Consider the following 8,978-nt stretch of genomic DNA (forward strand, 5'->3'; position numbering starts at 1 on the left):
AGTCACTAATATTAATCTTATCCATGTCTTGTTACTTCATTCAAAAGAGGTTTCTTATACTTAGATATATGAATTTCTAGTTCATAGTCTCTTTCGCTTTAGTTTATCTAGTATCGTGTTGTTGGTACGGCTTGCTGCTATTGCTTCTTTCTCATATTTTCTTGTGCCGAGGACCTATCGGAACAACCCCTCTTCTTTCACAAAGGTAGGGGTAAGGTCTGCTTACACTCTACCATCCCAATACTCCACTTGTGAGATTTTCACTGGGTTTGTTATTGTAGAGAATGACCAATTGATGATGATTTTTATTCGTATAACTAATAGTAATGCATTCAAGCTCTTTCCGGGACAAATAAGAAAATATATTGCAGAAACTGGGAAAAAAACATTTGTGTAGAATTCTCAGTGATAGTTGAACTGGGGCCTATGTTTAAAATGAGAAAAGTCTTGGGTGGAAACCTATGTTATTGTTAGTCAATATGTATTACTGTAAATAATGAAACGGTAAACTTTCTGAAATAGGAAAAACAGAAACAGAAAGTTAGCAAGAATATAATGTCGAAATAATTTTTTAAAAAATAATTTCGGAATAAATCGAGTCCACTGAATGCACAGTGTGTCCTTAAGAAAATTATTCCCCTCAAGTACCCGAGGTGCTGGAATATTATCCTCCCAGAATAGAATGATTTAACTCACTGGAGTGTTGGTACCAAAAGCGCCGATGTAACAACGAATCATTCGAAGGTTGTAAAATACACTAAAGATTTTGTGCAGAAGAAGAAGAAGAGCAGAAAATTTCGTAAGGAAAGATTTTGGGATTCAAAGCATATTTATAGACTTTCTGATACTGTTTCTGAAAAGGTTTGCAACCTTTCAGAAACAGCCATGACTGTTGGAACAGGCTGTTTGAAATATTGCGGGAAAACGATTTTAAAATAATCCAGGAAGGAAAACGGACCGGACCGGGTCGCGTCGCGGGTTCTGGGTTATTTCGGGCTGAATTTTCGTTAATTAATTAATTAAATAATTGAAAGAAATTTTGTCCAAAAAGATTAATCAATCATTCGATCTTTGACCAAATCCAATTAATTAAATTAATTAATTAAATAATTGAAAGAAATTTTATCCAAAAAGATTAATCAATCAATCTTTGACCGAATCCGAAGCCGCGAAGCCGAAGCCGACGCCGACGCCGCGAGGCTTACTTTCTTTCCAACCCATTTAACACCAAGAGAAATGTTTTCTCAATATAAGCACATTCATTTTTCTTTCCATCATCAATGAGGGACACTTTGCTCTTTCCAAAGCAAAAAGGAGCTCACTTTCCCTGCATTTCTCATTCACCAATCTTTAATCCTAACAATTCCCCACATGAATGGGGAGTGGCTATAAGACAAAGGAATGCACGGACGAGTGTGTGTTTTACATGCAAGGATTAATTGCATATGAATAAGTAGGTTTCCCTTTGAACTTTCCGTAGTGAACTTATATCGGATATACTCGGTCAATCGGTAGATTTGATATCTTTGAACCGTCGAGCTTTGTTATACACCTAGACAACATAAGTCACACAATCAACCCTTAACCATCTATAGTTCTCACGGTTGTGTTCGTTTCAGCCATGAACACTGCCTGGTTTCATGAGTGCTTAGAGAATGGGCCTTTACTTTCATTCCCCTTGAAGCGGCTTACACTTCACACTCACATAGGTGATTTCTAAACGTGTAATCCTATAGATACACTATCTGGTCATATCCTGCCAGACTTAGCAAATCATTAAAAAACTTTTTAGCTTTATTGACTCATCAAAAAGTTTTAATGCTTTACCTCGATTCCTGAGCATTGTCTTCATTATGAGAATGGGTTGAGTTATTTGACAATGTTGAACTGTCATTCATAAGTTTGTTTGATCTCTTTAAACCTAACTCTTGGAATCTCTAGTCTACTAGGTAGAGTTACCGCCATGATGACTTCTCCTAGGCCTTAACCTCACTCCATTTGATGATCTTTCAACTGCCTCTCTAGATAGGCCTTTTGTAAGTGGATCCAACACATTATCTCTTGACTTTACGTAGTCAATCATGATAACACCACTAGAGAGTAGTTGTCTAACGGGATTGTGTCTCTGTCGTATATGACGAGATTTTCCGTTATACATAACGCTCCATGTCCTGCCAATTACCACTTGACTATCACAATGTATACATATTGGTGCCAAAGGTTTGGTCCAAAATGGAATATCTTCCAAGAAATTTCGGAGCCATTCAGCTTCTTCACCAACCTAATCTAAAGCTATGAATTCAGATTCCATTGTAGAACGTGCGATGCATGTTTGTTTGGATGATTTCCAAGACACTGCTCCACCCCCAATTGTGAAAACATATTCACTCGTGGATTTAACTTCAAATGACCTAGTGATCCAATTTGCATCACTATATCCCTCGATCACATGTCACGACCCCAAATTCCCTTCGTAGGAGGTCGTGATGACACCTAGTCTCTAAGACTAGGTAAGTCTATTAACATGGAATAATAATAAATATCTAAAATAAATAAACTACAATTCAAATAATTACAACTCCCAAAACCCGGTAGAAATAAGTCACAAGCTTCTAAGTATTTATTCTCTACGTCTCTATACATCAGAGTCTAAAACAATTAAGGAAGACAACATAGTAAGATAGAAGGGGACTCCAGAGTCTGCGGGCGCTGGCAGATATACCTCGAAGTCTCCTCGTACAGCTAGTTTATTGATGCCTTGTCTGATAAGATGTACCTAGATCTGTACAAAAAGATGTGCAGAAGCGTAGTATGAGTACACCACAGCGGTACCCAGTAAGTGCCAAGCCTAACCTCGGTAGAGTAGTGACGAGGTCGGGTCAGGCCCTACTGGAGAATAAATAATGGCATGGTAAAATGTTTAAACAATATAATAAAATAATATGATAATGAAAATGAGTCAAGTAGTATGTCACTATTTAATTACACCAAATAATAGAAATTAATACCTCGTGGAAACAAAATAGAATTATTTTCAACTTTAAGAAAATCACAACAATAATCAAAGACGACTGCGGCCATAAATCAATATCAACAAGGGCACTCCCGAGGTACCGCTTCGTAGTCCCAAATCATAAATAAATTCATAATATCTCATTTTCTTATATCACCGCGGGAGCCTTCACAATTTATTTTAAAGAAAATATTTTTTCCGAAATAGCATTCCGCATTTTAGCCATCCTTATTACACCGCATGACTTCTAGTACTTTTCCCTACTAGTCACGCGTATCAAGCCATCCTTATCTCACCGCATGCGTTTCAACATCCAAATCTTATACCACCGCATGTGTATCAATATCATAATATATCACAATTTGCACCTCAAGTGCCCAAATATTTGAATTTGCCTAAATAAATCAACAACAATATTTTTTCATAATAAAGAGCTCACGGCTCATGCCAAAATAATTCAACAATAATATTTTTTTCACAATAAAGAGCTCACAGCTCCATTACAATGAGTACGAAAATTTCACAAAAATATTCGGGAATAAATAACTCAACAAAATAATATTTTAAAATTTTAATACGGTGCTTCAATACCAAATTTAAAAATGTCAATAATTCATATTAATAATATTTAATTTAAAGAAAATCAATCTTCAATTAATGCACAGAATAAAAGAAACCAAGTTTCAACTAAACAGGTAAAACAATTAGTAGGAAAAGGTCAAGCAAATTTAAAGTATAAACATTTAAATCAATGATGAAGAATATAACAAGGTAAAATTATTTAATTAATATGCAACATCGATCTACAAAATTTAAAAATATAATCTTTCACATTTAGCTCGTGTACACACTTGTCACCTCGTATACACGACTTTCAACACATTTCAAATTATCACTTCAATACCAATCCTAGGGGAAATTTCTCCCACACAAGGTTAGACAAGTCACTTACCTCGACTTGCTCCAATTTAACCAAGTAGTATGTCTTCTCCTCGACTTTTCGACTCCGATCGACTCGTATTTAGTCATAATTAATGCGATACAGTCAACAAAAATTATAGAATCAATTCCATAAGAAAATACTACATTTTACAATAAAATTCAAAATTAGTTCAAAAATTTCCCTATGGGGCACACGTCTCGGAATCCAGCGAAACTTACAAAATCCTACAACCCATTCAATTACGAGTCCAACCATATCAGTTTCACTCAAATCCGACTCCGAATCGACACCGAAATCTCAAAAATTCATTTTTATGAAATTTCTAAAATTTTCCTAAATTTCCATCCCAATACACTAGTTAAATGGTGAAAACAATGATATATTTATGTATATTAACCAAATCCGAGTTAGAATCACTTACCCAAATATTTTTTCTTGTAAATCTGTCAAAAATCGCTTTGCTCAAGCTCAAGTTCGTCAAAAATGGCAAATGAGACGAAATCCCCAGTTTTATAAACTGCCGAGGCAGCCATCGATCATGGGTATCGATCATGGCTTCGATCTTTATGGCCTTCGATCCTGGCATCGGTCATAGCCCTCAATCCTGGGCCTTCGATCATGGCCCTCGAGCTGGGACTTCGATCATGGCTTCGATCCTGAGCCTCATCCCTGGGCTCGATTTCTGCATTTACAGCAGAAGAAAATTACAGTAGCTTTTTAAGTCCAACTTTTGATCCGTTAACCATCCGAAACTCACCCGAGTTTCTCGGAACCTCAACCAAATACACCAACAAGTCCTAAAATATCATAAAAACTTATTTGAAACCTCAAATCACATCAAACAACAATTAAATCACAAATCACACCCCAATTCAAGCTTAATGAACTTTGAAACTTTTAATTTCTACAAACGACGCCGGAACCTATCATATCAAGTCCGATTGACCTCAAATTTTGCACACAAGTCATAAATAACATAACGGAGTTGTGAAAAATTTTAGAACTGAATTCCGACCCCGATATCAAAAAGTCAACTCCTCGGTCAAACTTTCAAACTTAAATTCCTATTTTAACCATTTCAAGCGTAATTTAATTACGGACTTCCAAATAAAATTTTGGACAGGCTCCTAAGTCTAAAATCACCATACGGATCTGTTGGAATCATCAAAATTCTATTCCGGGGTCATTTTCTCAAAATGTTGACCGAAGTCAAACTTAGCATTTTAAGGCCAACTTAAGGAACCAAGTGTTCCGATTTCAACCCGAACACTTCTAAATCCCGAACCAACTATCCCCGCAAGTCATAAATTTATAAAAGCACATACGGAGAGTTTTATTTAGGGGAATGGGGTTTTAAAAGTTAAAATAACTGGTTGGGTCATTACATCACGGAGGGATATTTGTTATAATACAAAGCGTAATTTTGGATATGTTTCAGATATCCCAAAACTCGTTTCATTTTCATCCAATATATTTGATTGGGATTACTTGTAAATCGACTTAGTTTACTAATAGCACATGCTATATCTGGTCGCGTACAATTCATGATATACATCAAACTTCTCAATACTCTTGCATAATCTAGTTGTGAGTCACTTTCACCTTCATTCTTTTGAAGTGCATAAATCACGTCAATTGGAGTCTTGGCAATTTTGAAATTCAAATACTTGAACTTGTCAAGTACCTTTTCATTGTAGTGAGACTGTGATAATGCTAGACTTTGTGGAGTCTTGTGAATTCTAATTCCTAATATCACATCAGCAACTCCTAAATCTTTCATGTTGAATTTGCTAGCCAACATGTGCTTAATAGCATTTATATCTTTCATATTTTTGCTCATTATCAACATGTCATCAACATATAAACAAGCAATGACTTCAAGTCCTGGAGTGTTTTTAATGTAAACACATTTGTCACACTTGTTGATTTTAAACCCACTTGCCAACATTGTTTGGTCAAATTTGGCATGCCATTGTTTGGGTGCTTTTTTAAGTCCATAAAGCGACTTAACAAGTTTGCACACTTTCTTTTCTTTACCCGGAACTACAAAATCCTCAGGGTGTTCTATGTAAATTTCTTCCTCCAATTCTCCATTTAAGAAAGTTGTTTTAACATTCATTTGATGGATTTCAAGACCATCCACGTCCGCCAGTGCCACTAACACCCTAATAGATGTTATCCTCGTTACTAGCGAGTAAGTGTTAAAGTAATCAAGGCCTTCCTTTTGTCTATAACTTTTGACAACAAGTCTTGCCTTATATTTATTAATAGTACCATCAACTTTCATTTTCCGTTTAAAGATCCATTTCGAACCTAAAGGCTTATTTCCCGAACGAAGGTCAACCAATTCTCATGTATGGTTATCTAAAATTGATTGAATCTCACTATTGACTGTCTCTTTCCAAAATGTTGAATCAGAAGATGACATAGCTGCTTTAAAAGTTTGAGGCTCATTTTCAAGTAAGAATGTCACAAAATCTGGTCCAAAGGAATAGATGTTCTTTGGCGTTTGCTACGCCTTGGATCTTCTTCACTTGGAATATTTTCCTTTGGTTCTTCCCGTAGTCGTTTAGGCCTTTCACTTAACGACTCGAATTCAGTTTTATACGGATAGATGCTTTCAAAAAATTCAGCATTATCTGATTCAATTACCGTATTAACATGAATTTCAGGATTATCAGATTTATGAACCAAAAACCGACATGCTTTACTGTTTGTAGCATATCCAATGAAAACGTAATCCACGATTTTTGGTCCGATTTTTACCCTTTTGGATAAAGGTACTTGTACTTTTGCTAAACACCCCCACACTTTAAAATATTTCAAGTTGAGTTTTCTTCTTTTCCATTTTTCATATGGAATTGATTGCGTTTTTCTATGGGGTACTCTGTTGAGTATTCGGTTAGCTATAAAGATAGCTTCCCCCCCACAAACTCTGCGGTAATCCGGAATTTATTAATAAAAAATTCATCATTTCCTTTAATGTCCGATTTTTTCTTTCCGCAATTCCTTTTAATTGAGGTATGTAGGGGCAGTAGTTTGATGGATAATTCTATATTACGAACATAATTCTGCAAACGGAGATTCATATTCTTCACCCCTATAACTTCTAATCATTTTGATCTTTTTATTCAATTGATTCTGCACTTCATTCTTGTATTGCATAAATGTTTCAATTGCTTCATCCTTACTATTAAACAAATAAACATAATAATATCGAGTGCAATCGTCAATAAAAGTAATAAAATACTTCGAGATGGTGTCGACTTTATATCACAAATGTCAGTATGAGTTAAGTCTAAAGGATTTGAATTCCTTTCAACAAACTTATAAGGATGTTTTACAAACTTAGATTCAACACATATTTGACATTTTGATTTATTACACTCGAATTTAGGCAATACTTTTAAATTAATTAACTTCCGCAATGTTTTATAATTGACATGTCTTAATCGAATATGCCATAAATCATTTGACTCTAATAAATAAGAAGAAGCTGATATTTTATTCATACTATCAATAACCATTACATTTAGTTTGAAAAGGCCCTTTGTGAGGTAGCCCTTTCCAACATACATTTCATTCTTGCTTACAACAACTTTGTTAGAAACAAATACACATTTGAATCCATTCTTAACAAGTAAAGAACTAGAAACTAAATTCTTCCTAATAGTAGGAACATGAAGAACGTTGTTGAGCGTTAACACCTTGCCGGAAGTCATCTTCAGGAATATCTTTCCATAACCTTCAATCTTGGTTGTTGTAGTATTTTCCATGGAAAGCTCTTCTTCGGGACCAGCAGTAGAGTAAGTCGCAAATGCTTCTTTGATAACATAAACATGTTGAGTCGCTCCAGAGTCAATCCACCACTCATTCGAATTTCCAACTAGGTTGCATTCCGAAAGCATTGCACACAGATCATCAATGTCATCATTCTTCTCCACTATGTTGGCATGTCCCTTCTTCTTATCCTTTTTCGGGAGACGACAATCAGGGGCTTTGTGATCAGCTTTTCCACAATTGTAGCAGTTGCCCTTGAATTTCTTTTTGTTCTGCTCCTTAGTCTGTCCAGAAGACCTCTTTCTCTTCTTACTTTTTGGAGCAGTCTCCTCAACGATATTAGCTCCCATGATCATTAAATTTCCACGAGACTTCTTCTCGGCTGTTTTGTTGTCTTCCTCAATCTTGAGACGAATCACAAGATCTTCCAACTTCATTTCTTTGCGCTTGTGCTTAAGATAGTTTTTGAAATCTCTCCACGAAGGAGACAATTTTTCAATTATTGCAGCCACTTGAAATGCTTCATTCACGGCCATACCTTCAATAATAAGGTCGTGAAAAATAAGTTGAAGTTCTTGAACTTGGGTTCCAACGATTTTGTTGTCTATCATTTTATAGTCTAGAAACTTGGCAACCACAAACTTCTTCAAGCATGCATCTTCAGTCCTGTACTTCTTCTCAAGTGCGTCCCATAATTCTTTCGAAATTTTCATAGCAATGTAGACATTGTACAAGTCATCCTCCAAAACACTTAGGATGTAGCCTTTGCAAAGAAAGTCTGCATGTTTCCACACCTTAACAATCATAAACTTCTCATTGTCCGGCATGTCGGCGGCAGGCACTGGAGGGTCTTCACTGGTGAACTTCTGCATACCAAGTGTGGTAAGCCAGAAAAACACCCTTTGCTGCCATCCTTTGAAGTTGGCTCCAGAAAATTTCTCCGGTTTCTCGGCTGGTGGAACAACAGTTCGGCTTGACGAGGCTATCGTCGTTGCCGCAACAGTCGCAGAAGAATTTCCATTATCAATTGTCATTTCTCACTGTCAACAACAGAAGAGCTCAATTAATGGCAAAAAAAATAAAATAGTAAACAGTACTGTAATGAACGATAAACAGTACGTTTAATAAATAAAAAATAAAGTTTTTTATATATTGTTTCACAGTAATCGATGAAGTTTTTTATGTTCTTCAAATCGTTTCTGAATCTTAATACTCCGATGAAGTTTTTATATTTTCAAATCA

Source organism: Nicotiana tabacum, chromosome 12 (assembly GCF_000715075.1).
Source record: "Nicotiana tabacum cultivar K326 chromosome 12, ASM71507v2, whole genome shotgun sequence".
Lineage (NCBI taxonomy): Eukaryota > Viridiplantae > Streptophyta > Magnoliopsida > Solanales > Solanaceae > Nicotiana > Nicotiana tabacum.